We start from the raw sequence: 17712 nt of genomic DNA on the forward strand, positions 1-17712 counted from the left end.
CATTTAATGACTTCCTGTTGCTATTCTGCAGCATACATTGTATTGAATATTCAACTTTTAAAATTAATATTTAACATGATATCCTGAGTTCAATTAAATGAATTTTGTTTGGTTTAAGACTTGGAAAGAACTAATAATTTTGGAATTGGGCCTGAATATTCTTTTGCCATTTTTACCACATATGTGCATTAGGAATCATTTATGTTGCTCTCTGTTTGTCTGTCTCTGTCTCTCTCACTCTTTTGGCATTTATGTTTGGTTTTGGCTCTACCTTAGGTGTCTGAGCCATCCAGTTTCTAGTTCCTGGGCATATAGGCAGTGTCCATCTTGGGCTCAAGTTAGAACAGTCATTGATTGGCCATGTCAACAATCTCTGAACAACTATTTTCCTAGCACATCTTGCAGTCAGGGCTGGTTTTTCTGGTTGGATTAATATTTTAGTTCCACCACTGGGAACCTTGCCAGGTTAGAAATGATTCTAGTTCAGGCTCCATATTCACCATTACTAGGATTGTTTACTAGAAACACCCTTATAAGTTCCAGGAAGTTTCGACTGCACAAGGTTTCTATATTATCCCTTGAATACCCTCTGTTCTAATGAGCACTTCTACTGTGGTGCAGAACACCATGACCATGGCAACTCTTAAAGAGGAAAACATTAGCCAGGTGGTGGTGGCACATGCCTTTAATCCTAGCACTTGGGAGACAGAGGCAGGTGGATTTCTGAGTTTGAGGCCAGCCTGGTCTAAAAAGTAAGTTCCAGGACAGCCAGGGCTACACAGAAAAACCCTATCTCGAGGGGGGAAAAAAGGAAAGCATTTCATTGGTGCTGAGGTACAATTCAGAGGTCTAGTCCATTATAGTCATGGCAGGAAACATGGTGGCATGCAGGCATACATGATGCTGATGAAGGAGCTAAGAGTTCTACATTCTGATCTGCAGGTAGCAAAAAAGAGACTGTGTGCTACAGTGGGCATAGCTTGAGCATATGAGATTTCAAAGTACAACCCCACAGTGATATGCTTCCTCCAACAAGTCCACACCTACTCGAACAAGGCCACACCTACTCCAACAAGGCCACACCTCCAAGTAGTGCCACTTTATGTGGAACAAGCATTCAAACACAGCAATCAATGAGGACTATTTCTGTTCAAACTCCCATACTCACCTATTCCAGTTGTTTCTGCCCATACTAAGTTTTTATTTTGTTATATTTTCTTGTTATCTCTTAGAAGCCTGCTTTGAGATTTGTTTGCTTTTCTAATGAGAGACAAAAAAGAGAAGATCTAGATGGAAGGGAAGATGGAAAAAATGGGAATGCTTAGAGGGAGGGGAAACTGAAGTCAGGTCATATTGTATGGGATAAGAATCTATTTGTAGTAAGAGAGGGCAGTAAGAAAAAAATAAAGCATGTTTTTGTGTTTTTATTAAATCTATTCTCAAAGTATTAAACTAGATTATTCCAAATCATATCTATTATAAATAGTGCTGTAATGAGTATGTCAGTAAATATGTTAACTCAAATACAAGTTTCAGTTATCTTAAGTTGTACTCAGTGATGCAATCGCTGCTGTATATGGCAGTTTTTTTTCTACAGGGGAATCCTGGAGGCAGTCCCCCAAGGGCACCAAGAAGCCACTCTGTTTTTATTAGTGGTAATGGGAATTGAACAAAAATGTACATCAAATAAATACAAGGTAAATACATGACAAAGCCACCAAAGTCCACGAAGTAATGTATTGTCATCCTCCAAAGTCTCCAACATACTTATACATTTTTTTCTTATTGATATATTTTTTATTTACATTTCAAATGATTTCCCTTTTTCTGGGTCCCCACTCCCCGCAAGTCCTATAAGCCATCTTCCTCCCCCCCCTGTTCCTTCATCTACCCCTTCCCACTACTCTCTCTCCTCTCCAACCAGTCCCCCACTCTCATTTCATTTCCGCCGATATATCCCTCTCTTTCTGGTCAGAGAATGGAAGGCTTTCCAAAGATATCAACCTGCCTTTTCTTTTTTTTTTTATTGATATACCTTTTATTTACATTTCAAATGATTTCTCCTTTTCTGGGTCCCCACGCCCAACATTTAGGGTTGGTAAAGATCCTTTCCCAATCTGTTGGTTGACATTTTGTCCTTTTGACAGTGTCCTTTGCCTTACAGAAACTTTGTAGTTTTATGAGGCCCCATTTGTCAATTCTTCATCTTAGAGCATAAACTATTGGTGTTCTTTTTAGAAACTTTTCTCCTGTGCCCATGTCCTCCAGGGTATTTTCTAGTAGTTTCAGTGTGTCAGGTTTTATGTGGAGGTCCTTGATCCATTTGGAGTTGAGCTTGGTACAAGGAGATAAGAATGGATCGATTCAAATTCTTCTGCATGCTGACCTCCAATTGAACCAGCACCATTTGTTGAAAAGACGATCTTTTTTCCACTGGATGCTTTCAGCTCCTTGTTCGAAGATAAGGTGGCCATAGGTGTGTTAGTTCATTTCTGGGTCTTCAATCCTATTCCATTGATCCGCTTGCCTGACATTGTACCAATACCATGCAGTTTTTATCACTATTGCTCTGTAGTAAAGTTTGAGGTCTGGGACGCTGAATCGCCCTGAAGTTCTTCTACTGTTGAGAATAGTTTCAGCTATCCTGGGTTTTTTGTTATTCCAGATGAATTTGAGAATTGCTCTTTCCAGCTCTATGAAGAACTGATTGGGATTTTTATGGGGATAGCATTGAATCAGTAGATTGCCTTTGGCAAGATGGCCATTTTAACTATATTGATCCTGCCAATCCAAGAGCATGGAAGACTTTTCCATTTTTTGAGATCTTCGATTTCCTTCTTCAGAGATCTGAAGTTCTTGTCATATAGGTCTTTCACTTGTTTGGTTAGAGTCACCCCAAGATACTTTACGTTGTTTGTGGCTATTGTGAAGAGTGTCATTTCCCTAATTTCTTTCTCAGTCTGCTTATCCTTTGAGTATATAAAGGCTACTGATTTGCTTGCGTTCATTTTGTAGCCAGCCACTTTGCTGAAGTTGTATTAGACACTTTTATCAGCTGTAGGAGTTCTCTAGTAGAGTTTTTGAGGTCACTTAAGTATACTATCATATCATCTGCAAATAGTGATACTTTGCCTTCTTCCTTTCCAATTTCTATCCCTTTGACCACCTTACATTGTCTAATTGCTCTAGCTAGGACTTCAAGACCTATATTGAAAAGATATGGAGAGAGGGGGCAGCCTTGTCTAGTCCCTGATTTTAGTGGGATTGCTTCAAGTTTCTCTCCATTTAGTTTAATGTTGGCTACCGGTTTGCTGTATATTGCTTTTACTATGTTTCGATATGGGCCTTGAATTCCTTTTCTTTCCAAGACTTTTAGCATGAAAGGGTGGTGACTTTTGTTAAAGGCTTTTTCAGCATCTAATGAAATGATCATGTGTTTTTTTCTTTGAGTTTGTTTATGTAGTGGATAGCATTTATGGATTTCCTTATATTGAACCATCCCTGCAACCCTACTTGATTATCGTGGATGAGCGTTTTGATGTGTTCTTGGATTTGGTAGGCAAGAATTTTATTGAGTATTTTTACATTGATATTCATAAGGGAAATTGGCCTGAAATTCTCTTTCTTAGTTGGATCTTTGTGTGGTTTTGGCATCAGCGTAATAGTGGCTTCGAAGAAAGAGTTGGGTAGTGTTCCTCCTATATCTATTTGGTGGAATAGTTTGAAGAGTATTGGTGTTAAGTCTTCTTTGAAGGTCTGATAGAATTCTGCACTGAAACCATCTGGTCCTGTGCTTTTTTTGGTTGGAAGACTTTCTATGACCCCTTGTATTTCTTTAGGGGTTATGGGTCTGTTTAGATGGTCTGTTTGATCCTGGTTTAATTTTGGTAATTGGTATCTGTCTAAGAAAATGTCCATTTCCTCCAGATTCTCCAGTTGTGTTGAGTACAGGTTTTTGTAGTAGGATCTGATGATTTTTTTAATTTCCTCGGTTTCTGTTCTAATATCTCTGTTTTCATTTCTAATTTTGTTAATTTGGATACTTTCTCTGTGCCCTTTGGTTAGTCTGGGTAAGGTTTTATCTATCTTGTTGATATTTTCAAAGAACCAGCTTTTAGTTTTGTTGATTCTTTGTATGGTTCTCTTGGTTTCTACTTGATTGATTTCAGCCCTGAGTTTGATGATTTCCTATCTTCTTCTCCTCCTGGGTGAATATGCTTCTTTTTGTTCCAGGCCTTTCAGTTGTTCTTTTAATCTTCTAGTGTATGCTCTCTCAAATTTCTTTTTGGAGGCACTCAAAGCTATGAGTTTTCCTCTTAGCACTGCTTTCATAGTGTCCCATAGATTTGTGTATGTTGTGCCTTCATTTTCGTTAAATTCTAAGAAATCTTTGATTTCTTTCTTTATTTCTTCCTTGACCAAGGTATCATTGAGTAGAGTATTATTCAGTTTCCATGTGTATGTAGGCTTTCTGTTGTTTTTATTGTTATTAAAGACCACCTTTACTCCATAGTGATCTGATAGGAGGCATGGGATTATTTCAATCTTCTCATATTTGTTGAGGTCTATCTTGTGACCTACTATATGATCGATTTTGGAGAAGGTACCATGAGGTTCTGAGAAAAAGGTATATTCTTTTGCTTTGGGATGAAAAGTTCTATATATATCTGTTAAATCCAATTGCTCCAAAGCTTCAATTAATTTCACTGTCTCCCTGTTTAGTTTCTGTTTTCCTGATCAGTCCATTGGTGAGAGTGGAGTGTTGAAGTCACCCACAATTAATGTGTTAGGTGCAATGTGTGCTCTGAGCTTTAGTTTCTTTTATGAATGAAGGTGCCCTTCTATTTGGAGCATAGATGTTCAGGATTGAGAGTTCTTTTTTTGGATTTTTCCTTTGTCCATGTCTCTTTTGTTGACATTAGGTTGAAAGTCAATTTTGTCTGATATTAGAATGGCAACTCGGCTTGTTTCCTGGGACCATTTGCTTGTAGAATTGTCTTCCAGCCTTTTACTCTAAGGTAGTTTTTGTCTTTGACACTGAGGTGTGTTTCCTGTATGCAGCAAAATGTAGGGTCCTGTTTATGTAACCAGTCTGTTAGTCTATGTCTTTTTATTGGGGAAATGAGTCCATTGATGTTAAGAGATATTAAGGAGTAGTGGTTATTACTTCCTATCATTTTTTATTTTAATTTTATACATGTGTGGTTATCTTCTTTTGGGTTTGATGAAAGAAGCTTAATATACTGCCTTTTCCAGGGTATAGTTTCCCTCATTGTAATGGTGTATTCCCCCTATCATCTTTGTAGGGCTGGGTTTGTGGAAAGATATTGTGTAAATTTGGTTTTGCATGGAATATCTTGGTTTCTCCATCTATAGTAATTGAGAGTTTCACTGGGTATAGTAGTCTCAGCTGGCATTTGTGTTCTCTTAGAGTCTGCATGAGCTCTGCCCAGGATCTTCTAGCTTTCATGGTCTCTGGTGAGAAGTCTGGTGTAATTCTGATAGGTCTTCCTTTATATGTTACTTGCACTTTTTCCTCTTACTGCCCTAAATATTCTTTCTTTGTTTAGTATATTTGGGGTTTTGATTATTATGTGACAGGAGGTATTTCTGTTCTGGTCCAGTCTGTTTGGAGTTCTATAGGCTTCTTGTATATTCATGAGCATCTCTCTTTTTAGGTTAGGGAAGTTTTCTTCCATAATTTTGTTGAAGATATTTGCTGGCTCTTTAAGTTGTAAATCTTCACTCTCATGAATGCCTATAATCCTTAGATTTGGCTTTCTCATTGTGCCCTGGATTTCCTGGATGTTTTGGGTTAGAAGCTTTTTGCATTTTGCATATTCTTTAACTGTTGAGTCCATGGTTTCATTCTTTCTTTCTTTCTTTTTTAATATTTTTATTTTCTATATTCTTTGTTTACATTCCAAATGATTTCCCCTTTCCCGGATCGCCCCTCCCCATATGTCCCATAAACCTTCTTTTTGGTATCTTTGGCATCTGAGTTCCTTTCTTCTATCTCTTGTTTTCTGTTTTTGATATTTGCATCTGTGGTCCCTGATTTCTTCCCAAGGTTTTCTATCTCCAAAGTTATCTCCTGTTGTGCTTTCTTAGTTGTTTCTACTTCTGGTTTTATATCCTGGAAGTTTTTTCTCAGTTCTGTCATTTGCTTATTTGTGTTTTTCTCTAATTTTTTAAGAGATTTTTGTGTTTCCTCTTTCATGACTTCTGCCTGTTGATCAAACTTCTTCTGTATTTTTTTAAGTGATTTTTGCATTTCCTCCTTATTGGCTACTAACTTCTGACCCATATTCTCCTGAATTTCTTTAAGTGATTTTTGTGTTTCCCTTGTAAGGGCTTCTAGCTTTTGATCATTTTTCTCCTTAATTTCTTTAAGAGATTTATTTATGTCCTTCATGTGTTCCTCTATCAGCATCCTTACCAGTGCTTTTAAATCCAACTCTTGTTTTTCTGGTGTGCTGGGGTATCCAGGACTTGCTATTGTTGGAGAATTGGGTTCAGATGCTGCCATAATGCTTTGGTTTCTGTTAGCAACGCTCCTACATTTGCCTTTAGCCATCTAGTTCTTCCTGGTGTTAGATGGTCTTATTGTCTCTGGCTGGTGCTTCAACCTACTGTGGATCTTTAAGGTTATTTCTGCAATACTGGATGACTGAGTTTCCTCTGGTACAGATTACTGATATGCTGCCTTCCTCTTTTGTGTGTTTGGAACCCTGCTCAGTCTTGCCTCAAGCAATTTTATACTTAGGTTGTCAAGGCCAACCAGGTGTTCTCTGACTGCTCTGTTATGGAGCTGAAGATGGTGTGGTGGGGGGGTCACTCCCTCTGTTGATTCTCACATAGGACACAGGTCCTGCGATGGACTGGCTTGCAGATGAACTGCCTATGTGCTCAGTTCCTGAGTGCAGGCAGACCCCTGGAGATTTGCACCCCCAGAGATCTAAAGCTCAAGATGACACAGTATCTCATGACACTTTTCTGTCCTGGCAGGGAGCGACTATGACCGTGGGGCTTCTCTCCTTCTATTGCTCTCTGGGCAGGACACAGGCCCCATGCCTGGCGGGCTGGCAGACAAACTGCCTATGTGCTCAGTTCCTTGGCACATGCAGACCCCTGGTGGTTTGTACCACCAGAGATCTAAAGTTCAGGGTGATACAGTATCTAGTGACCCTTTTCTGTCCCTACAGGCAGTGAATATGGCCGCAGGGCTTCTCTCCTTCTGCTGCTCTCTGGGCAGGACACAGGCCCCACGCCCGGCTGGCTGAAGGACAAACCACCTATGTGCTCAGTTCTTTGGCGCAGGCAGACCCCTGGCAGTTTGCACCACCAGCGATCTAAAGGTCAGGGTAATACAGTACCTCATGACTCTTTTCTGTCCTGGCAGGGAGCGAATATGTCCGCGGTACTTCTCTCTTTATGTTGCTCATATATGGTAGTTCTATTTCTAGATTTTTAAAAGAAAATCCTTGTTATTTTTCTGCAATGACTAATTATTTTCACTATTTTAGATCGATATTCCTGCTAATCAATAAATGTAAATGTTTTCAAGAATGAAAAGTATTACAAAATCAAATCCAACAATTTTCAAATGAGATTTTTCTGCCATGATCTACTGCGATTTATTATAGAATTACAGACATAATATAAGATACATGTTGTGAATGTAGTGCAATGTGTGTGGCATAATTAAAAAAATCCTCCTAAAGTATATAGGAAAAAAACACATTCAATAAAATTTAATATTCCAAACACTGTGAACTTGTGCAGGCATGGATTTCCTACAATGTATAAGTCAGAGACATAGCAATCATGAGTTAAAACCTAACCTCTGAAATATGCTAAAACCTTGTTTCAAATAAAAATAGTGAATATCACATGATAAAGTTCTTCTAGATATCCTTGCTCTCTAAGTAGAATATAAAAAAAAATAATGCTTAAAGAAAACAGAGGAGAGAGAAGAAAACTAAAAAAGTCACAATTTGGAATTAATTCTGGAAATCAATGATGCTAGAAAGTGGGGTTCAAGAAAACTCAGATGTCTCACTCACTAATTCTCAGGGAAAACATAGCCATTTAATATATCAGTTCATAACGATCTTATCTTCAATCCAACAGCTTCTCAACTAATTAGCAGGTATAACTCTGAGTTGTGGATTTCCCTTGTAATTTCCATTTTACAAAGTTAAATAATTCTGCTTTGATCACCCTGAGTTATTTTCGTGTTCCTTGCTTGAACTGGTAGAGATGACCAGTAAGAATGGGAGGTGAATCATGTAATATCTTAGTACCACAGTGTTCCTTTTTAAATTGGATATATTCTTTATTTACATTTCAAATGTTATCCTCTTTTCCAGTTTCTCCCCTCCCAGAGAGCCCATATCCCATCCTCCTTCCCCCACTTCTATGAGGGTATTCCTCCACCCACCCCACTCCCACCTCATGACCCTTACAAGATTCCCCTACAATGGGACATCTATCAAGTCTTCATAGTCCCTTAAGAATCTTGAGAAAACCTATGGACCAACATTCAAGAACTCTAACAATAGTCATGTATGAAAGGTTCTATACTATGGCCAATGCCAAAGTTGGCTCTGTAAATTTGTTTTGCTGAATTTTTTCTGTAATTAATTTTCTTAAACATATCTATCCTTTGTGGCTTTCCATTGTATGTATTTCCTTGTAAACATAGTGTTAACCTATTCTTTTAAAACCTTCAATGATCAATAAGATGCATCAACCCTTGCCTTTATATTTCTTCTTGCTTCTACTTGTAGTCATATAAGTAAGCATAATGTTTAACAGAACACTAAGTTTTGATATTTACACTATGATAATTGTCATCTCTTGATATCTTACTTCATACTTCCATGCCAGTGACACATTTGCATATTTACTATCCATCAAAATTATGTTAAATGTTGCAGTGTTTGAAAATTTTTCATTTATAGGTGTGTTGTCCATCTCCCAAGTTTTACATCCCTTTCCTAGGGTTTAAAGTCTTTCTTAACGAGTACTCAGTCCCCTGTCACAGAATTTTTTAACACTTAAATTATTTTGGCCAATATGTTTGTATGGATGAGACTTGATATACTATGTGGCTTTTGTGTTTAATACGAAATAAATCATCAATAATCATACTTGCTGAATTTCCTTTTTTTCATGATTTGCATATGCCTGACAGCAATCTTTTAATTGAAAACAATGTATGGGGCTGGTAGGGTGCTTTTCTAGCATGAGCTATGTCATTAGTTAAATTCCCTGAATGACAAAAATATACAACACCAACAATAATTAATATCTAATAAATTATGTCCTAGCATAGTCCATGTAATGGTAACACTTGAAGTAACTTTTGTTTTTGAATTATTTTCTCCTTTTACTTCTGGGTCCAACCTAATATTGCTTTGTTTCCTTAAACACACAGTGCTTACATTGATAACAGTTTTGTTTGCCCCTCTAATAGCTGCAGAACATATTACTATGTTGCTCTAAATTAAGTCCTCAGTGTCTCTCACTTCTCCCTGGGTTTATCTAAAGGGGAAAATGTTATTTTCTGCTCTGATGATGTGCTCTTCCCCTCTAAATAAGGAGAGAGTTTTAAAGGATCTCTGATGGGTAAAATCTGTTCCTAATGGAGACGTAACTATACACAGACCCTCCATTTGGGTAACAACCATGGCTCTTGCTGTGTAGCATCATCAAAACTGCCCAAAGCAACAGTAGCTGAGAGCATTACTGTTTAATCACTTTATACGCAGTGAAGTCTGGGTTACATAATATTTTTATTATGCCATGGCAACCTAATGAGTCATTCTCCATTATAGGCCAGTTCATTTGTGTCCATGATCAGAGCATACAATCATTAATGCCAGAATGGAGGCAGACTGATGGAATCTTACTAGCATTCATTTTCCTACTGTTTATGATAAGTACCAACATTTGCCTGAGTTACTTAAGCCACAAACTTAATCCCAGAAACACTTCCAATATATTTTGCAATTGTTACATTTTGAAATGACATCAAATGAGCTATATTTAAGAACACTAAATTTCTGGTGTCATCTAGAAAAGACTTTATCTTATTGATAAAATCCATGCCTGAGGTATGGATGGGATAGTTCAGGATTCTGACAGCTGAAAGTACAACATGCCTTTCTTGACATGATCTTTCTCTTTCCTGACTGCTATCAGTACTGCTCCTTGTGAAACTTGGTCTCTCTCACATATTTATGTCTCTATTTCTCATTTGTAAGCAACCAGGGATGTAACAGACTTCCTACATTATTCATAATGGCCAGTAATAATTGATTTATAATTTTAATGTACAAATCTACTCAGTAATTTTCCATTTATGAGTTTAAAGTTTTAACATTTATTAACCATATACTTTTATAGTTATTTGGCAGAAATAACAAAATGTTTAATTATTCAATTTTATATGTTTATTTTGAAAAGACAATATGTAATAGAAACAAACAAAATACATATTTTGACACCAGATTTAGTCTGACAGCTGATACCAAAGAAGCTCAAATAAAAATATTGATTGCAGACGACATGATAGTCTACCTAAGTGACCCAAAAAACTCCACTAGAGAGCTCCTACAGCTGATAAACAACTTCAGCAAAGTGGCAGGTTATAAAATCAACTCAAGCAAATCAGTGGCCTTCCTATACTCAAAGGATAAGCAGGCTGAGAAAGAAATTAGGGAAATGACCCCCTTCACAATAGCCACAAACAGTATAAAGTATCTTGGGGTGACTCTTACCAAACATGTGAAAGATCTGTATGACAAGAACTTCAAGACTCTGAAGAAGGAAATGGAAGAAGACCTCAAAAAATGGGAAAACCTCCCATGCTCATGGATCGGTAGAATCAATATAGTTAAAATGGCCATTTTGCCAAAAGCAATATACAGATTCAATGCAATACCCATCAAAATCCCAACTCAATTCTTCACAGAGTTAGAAAGAGCAATTATCAAATTCATCTGGAACAACAAAAAACCCAAGATAGCTAAAACTATTCTCAGCAACAAAAGAAAATCTGGGGGAATCAGTATCCCTGACCTCAAGCAATACTACAGAGCAATAGTGTTAAAAACTGCATGGTATTGGTACAGTGACAGGCAGGAGGATCAATGGAACAGGATTGAAGATCCAGAAATGAACCCACACACCTATGGCCACTTGATCCTCGACAAAGAGGCTGAAAACATCCAATGGAAAAAAGATAGCCTTTTCAACAAATGGTGCTGGTTCAACTGGAGGTCAGCATGCAGAAGAATGCGAATTGATCCATCCTTGTCTCCTTGTACTAAGCTCAAATCCAAATGGATCAAGGACCTCCACATAAAGCCAGACACTCTGAAGCTAATAGAAAAGAAACTGGGGAAGACCCTTGAGGACATCGGTACAGGGAGAAAGTTTCTGAACAGAACACCAATAGCGTATGCTCTAAGAGCAAGAATTGACAAATGGGACCTCATAAGGTTACAGAGTTTCTGTAAGGCAAAGGACACCATCAAGAGGACAGATCGGCAACCAACAAATTGGGAAAAGATCTTCACCAATCCTACATCAGACAGAGGGCTAATATCCAATATATATAAAGAACTCAAGAAGTTAGACTCCAGAAAACCGAACAACCCTATTAAAAAATGGGGTACAGAGTTAAACAAAGAATTCTCACCTGAAGAACTTCGGATGGCAGAGAAGCATCTTAAAAAATGCTCAACTTCATTAGTCATTAGGGAAATGCAAATCAAAACAACCCTAAGATTTCATCTTACACCAGTCAGAATGGCTAAGATTAAAAATTCAGGAGACAGCAGGTGTTGGAGAGGGTGTGGAGAAAGAGGAACACTCCTCCACTGCTGGTGGGGTTACAAATTGGTACAACCACTCTGGAAATCAGTCTGGCGGTTCCTCTGAAAACTGGGCACCTCACTTCCAGAAGATCCTGCTATACCACTCCTGGGCATATACCCAGAGGATTCCCCACCATGTAATAAGGATACATGCTCTACTATGTTCATAGCAGCCCTATTTATAATTGCCAGATGCTGGAAAGAACCCAGGTATCCCTCAACAGAAGAGTGGATGCAAAAAATGTGGTATATCTACACAATGGAGTACTATTCAGCCATTAGAAACAATGAATTCATGAAATTCTTAGGCAAATGGATGGAGCTAGAGAACATCATACTAAGTGAGGTAACCCAGACTCAAAAGGTGAATCATGGTATGCACTCACTAATAAGTGGTTATTAACCTAGAAAACTGGAATACCCAAAACATAATCCACACATCAAATGAGATACAAGAAGAAAGGAGGAGTGGTCCCTGGTTCTGGAAAGACTCAGTGAAACAGTATTCGGCAAAACCAGAACGGGGAAGTGGGAAGGGGTGGGAGGGAGGACAGGGGAAGAGAAGGGACTATCGGGGAGTGGGGGGGGGCTAGAAAAGGGGAAATCATTTGAAATGTAAATAAATTATATTGAATAAAAAAAAAAGAAGGCTGCCTGATTGAATCCAGGACAGCCAAGATGGAATAAAGGATTTAATAAGTAATAACTCAGGATTATTGGAGAGAGGTGGATTAGTCACATGGAGGTTAAGAGGTATCCCAGCTATTGAGCTGGTTAAGGCATATCAAAATATAAAGGCCGTGTGTATGTTTGTCTTTTATTAAAGTACCCAGAACATTGTGGTAGGTCACAAAGAATGCTCCCCTGGTATTTATATATAATAAATATTACTACAAGCCCCAAACATAGGTTTTAACCTTACATCAATTGTTTCTTGGTTGTGAAAATAGACCATTATTTATTTCTTCTAAGCATTGATTCTCTTATTATCAAAGTGATGAAAATAAATTCATGAATTAATCTGGTTATTATTTTTAAAATCTGCAGAATATTTTTGTATTCATCATTTTCTACCAGGTCTTAGTACATACCGCTTGTGGATTTTTGAACAGTGTTAATCATATACCAAGCACCAACAAGGTCTTAGTCATTAAAGAAAGACTTATTTCTCAAATTTACAGGTCTTACAGTCTTCTATTCACTCAAGATGTTATTTTCTAAGCCAGTAGAAGAGTAGATATGATTCAATTGCTTCAATTATAAAATGTAAACAGAAATAATATGAATAAATAACACCATCTACAAATACAAACTACACATATTTAGCAAAGTAATTACAAATAAATATCAAAATTAGATATGCTCAAAGAGTTTAGAAGGTAATTATTTATTAAATTCTTTGTGATTTCCAAGGAGGTGAATGAGAATGAGCCCAGTGATTCACATACTTCCTCCATATAGACAAACAGTATAAATAAATTTAGCTTAATATTAAGCATAAAATCCTAAATGTTCTTAAAAGCCTGGGATTCATACATATATTTGAGAAAGCAGTCACACTCATCCACACAAAATGCTAAATTAAACTATGTTTAGCAATATGCTATCAGTCTAATTCAAAACATGTAAGCAAATATAGAATTATCTACTGGGAACATGTTACTTGGCTTTACCGTACATTTCCTAGGAATGACAAAATGGTAGACTATAAATCTATGATAATTGATGAAGAAATCTGGTAACTAAATCAGCTTTCTGAATTTTAAATATCAGTGTAAAGAGGGCCAGATGGTGAATTGAAAATCTGCATGAGTATTGACTTTTAATGAAAACACTTATATGCTCTTCATGGCCACAATTAGTATAGCTTCACCACTGTCCTCCCTTGATGCTAGAACCTCCGTCAGAATGACCTCTTATGTCAATAATACCAGCTTGAGGTTCACATGCAAACATATTCATAGCAAGCAATCTCCCTTGTTACTTAGGAAGGTTAATCAAGGTAAAGCCCTTGGTAGATGCAATATATTCATTTCTAAATTGAAAAGTCCTCTTGATATTAAAGTTTGGAGGGAAAAATATTTGCTAACCCTATAAAATTGAATTAGCGTCAAGCAGGGGAAGTGGTCATGCATATTTCTTACTTGAAAGGAAAATATTTGGTATCCATTCAATTCTCTTTTGCTTTAAAGTTCTGCATGTTCTGCCTGAGAAACTCCATGTATATAACTGCAGATGCATTAAATGATTGCAATTATTCCAATCATTTGCACTCCTTTTTTCACAGGAAACCATTTTTTTTTTTTTTTTTTTTACTGTTCTAGATAAATGAGACTATGTGGAGACTAGAAGGGTGGTATTCAGAATTACTGTTTTGTGGAAACTTCAATTAAATCTCTGCAGCTCATATCTTCTAGAGGAAGAAAAGCATATCTTACACAGATATTCTTTATCAATATTACTTTACTTAAAATTGTGAGAAAGATAAATCAGAATAGCTATCTGTCTGTATTCTTACCGCAGACATGAATGCTGTGCCTTTCAGATTTTACTTCCTCAATATTTACTTTCAGAACATCAAAATGGGAAAGATCTGATAAACCAGCCATAGTTTTCATATACCAGAGAGAAGATAAAGGAAGCTTGCATTTAATGTAGACAATGATATTTCGCAGGCAATGGCTTTGGAAAATATCTTTATATAAAATCACATCCAGCAAATGAATACATGTTTATAACTTTCTGTTATGTCGCCAGTAACATCTTCAGTCTTATTGTTTGTGTTTGTTACATCCACCCTATGCTTGAAATACTAACTGAGGTGTTCAAGAAATAGCAAAGTCTCAGATTTTGATCAAGTAGACAAAAATGAGTGTTACTAGGACTTTGCCCTATTCTCCTTCAGCTCTCTTGACTTGTGATATTCAAAAGATTCAGATAAGGCACACAGAGCATAGTGAAGAAGACCTATTTCTTATCACAGATGCTTAAGAGCACATAGGTGCTCTCAAGAAACAGAATGGTGAGAGATCTTAGACCATTGCTGAAGAAAATATTCGCATGAGGCCAATATACACAATGGCTAGAAAGACTATTTGCACAATGTATATATTCAGGTAGTATTTATGCTATTTCTTATAAATTTGAAACAAATAGTGTCTTCAGAGGTGGCTTCTTATTTATATAATTGAAAGTTCAATTTGGATTAATTTTTCTTGAGGAACAATGGTATATCTTTGTTCTTCATGAAAAAGCCTCTACGTAAATAGTAATTATAACATGCATTTTGGGGTCACCACAAAATGAGGAACTTATTAAAGGGTCACTCTGTTAGGAAGGTTTTGAACCACTTCTCTAGTATCTAATTAGCCCCCTTATGAGGACATATTATTTATAAATGGAGGAGATAAAAATAATAGGTCCTAAATTTCATTTGGGAAGATAGCATGGTTGATCAAGTTATCTGAAGAAGAGAAAACATCTGAGTGCAGGAGTATTTCAATATGCCTGCATGTGGCTTAGGGAAATTATTCAACCTCCTTCTATAATAAAAATTAGCAGGTGGGATGCTATTTTTGATTATTTGAGGGCAGGGTTAATACAGAACTATTTCACAAAATAAACTGTTTTAGTGAAGCAAAACTTGCAACCATGGGGACTCAATCATGGGGAATCATGATATGGGCTGAAAGTGGCCAAACATAGGATAAACATTAGAGAGACATAGTACCCAGAAGGATAAGAACACTAGAAGTGAGAGAACCTTCAAAGCAATGTCCCAGAAAAGTCAGTGAACAAAATGAATGTCACGCTTTCATAAATTTAAAGGAGGTAGTAGAAGATCCTGGCATTATTCATTCTAACTCATCCTACATAACTCCTTCCTTGCAAGAAATCAGGGACTAGATGAGACCATGAATAGAGGGAGAGCTAGGATTCCTTTATACAGCTGAGACCTTTGTTTTCTCTCCTTAAAAACAGAACTTGTGAGATGAAGGAATTGGATGTCTGATTTACAGGTGAAATTGTTAGACGGTCTGTGATCTTACATCTTTCTGTTCTAAAAGACTCAACTGATCCCTTGTAGTTGCCTCCTAGTTACCTATAAAATGTAAAGACAAAGAAGTGTATAGATTGTACTTATCAGCAAAACAAAGGTACCAGTGACTCAAATATTGCTCCTTAATGAGTTCAAATATCTAGCCAATCTGGGGAGTAACTATGAAGAATTTTCAATAGATTGCCTCATTTGGCTTTCATAACACTTTTGTTATGTTTCTTACTTCATAGGTAAGAGATCAAATTTTCCCAGAGATATATAGATAGGTAGAGAGGGAGAGAGGGAGAGAGATAGAAAGAGAGAGAGAGAGAGAGAGAGAGAGAGAGAGAGAGAGAGAGAGAGAGAGAGAGAGAAAGAGAGGACAAACATACAGGAAATACTTATCTAATAAATGATACAATCAAACACTCATCCTAGGCTCTGATTTGGAACTCCAGGGTCTTATCATTATATTATTGCTTGTCTGGAAATTAGATTGTCTCTATGGACTCATCTGTATAAATGAATTTTGATGAAATATGATGGGTTTTCTATTATTGAATATTGAATTTGACCAGTTGACTTATTCAGTCATTCCTGACTCTGATTCTATGGGATTGTGAATCCCTTGGGGTCAGTCTACATTTGTTCTTGGAAAATACTAAAACCAGATATTATTCTCAATCTTCAGGTATCATTGCACAGGCAAATTCTGTCTGTTAGTTGTCTCATCTTGAATCAAGCAAGAACTAAAGCATGTAGAGATCACTGTCTGGGGAGTGGTTCTCAAAGCCTAGTTCCCAGACCAGAGGCAACAGTATTTCCTGGGCATGTCAGACATGCAAATCATCAGTTCCCATCATAGACGTAATATATCTTACACTATCAGGGTGAGGCCCACTTATTTGTGTTCCAACAAGCCTTCCAGATGAATGTAGTAAGATTGAGAATTACAGACAAGAAAAATAGTTCACAAAAGCATTAATTTCATAATATAAGCCCTGCCATGTTTGATGTGATTTGCAGATTTCCCAGATTATTTTGATTGTCTAATAAATCATTCACAAACAAATAAATGAGAAGACCTGATATGCCATGGCACTATTGGCATAGCTAAATATTTATGTTTTTTGGTTTTGGTTTTGATTTTTGCTTGTTGATGTGTGTGTGTGTGTGTGTGTGTGTGTGTGTTTGTATGTGTGTGTGTGTGCGTGTGCGTGTGCGTGTGCGTGTGTGTGTAAGAGAATAAGATAGAGGCAGGGAAAAAGAGACAGAGAGACACATGATTATCTTTGAAAACTTTACAATTTTCTTTTTACATAGTCAGAGAAATAAGTTATCTGACTAGTGATGAGTTGCCTTTGAAACAACTATACTGGGAGTGACACAAGAAAGAAAGATGATTTGGACATAGTCCACAGAGAATAAAAATAAAGAACAGAGAATTTTCGAACTATGAGGTTACATGAAGAATGTGAAAATTATATTTAATGGGAAGCTGAAGTTTCATGTATTCCCTGCATTGATGATGCTAATGATTAGTCACTGATTATACCTCAAAGAAAGCCTTCAAAGTATTTAAGACAATGGAACTACATTATTGAATGTTACAGTTGAAAATTGAAATGTCCATGGCCCCCACAAAACATGTTTTGAGTGTTTGCCTCTAACCCATATTTGAAGACAGTGGAACTTTAAAAAAAAATAGAGCTTAGCTGGTTAAGGAAGATGAATAAAGATACACTTTTGAAGGTTGTGTTAGGTAGGTTGCAAACATTACCTGCC

This window comes from Apodemus sylvaticus, chromosome 17 (genome assembly GCF_947179515.1).
Source record: "Apodemus sylvaticus chromosome 17, mApoSyl1.1, whole genome shotgun sequence".
Classification (NCBI taxonomy): Eukaryota; Metazoa; Chordata; class Mammalia; order Rodentia; family Muridae; genus Apodemus; species Apodemus sylvaticus.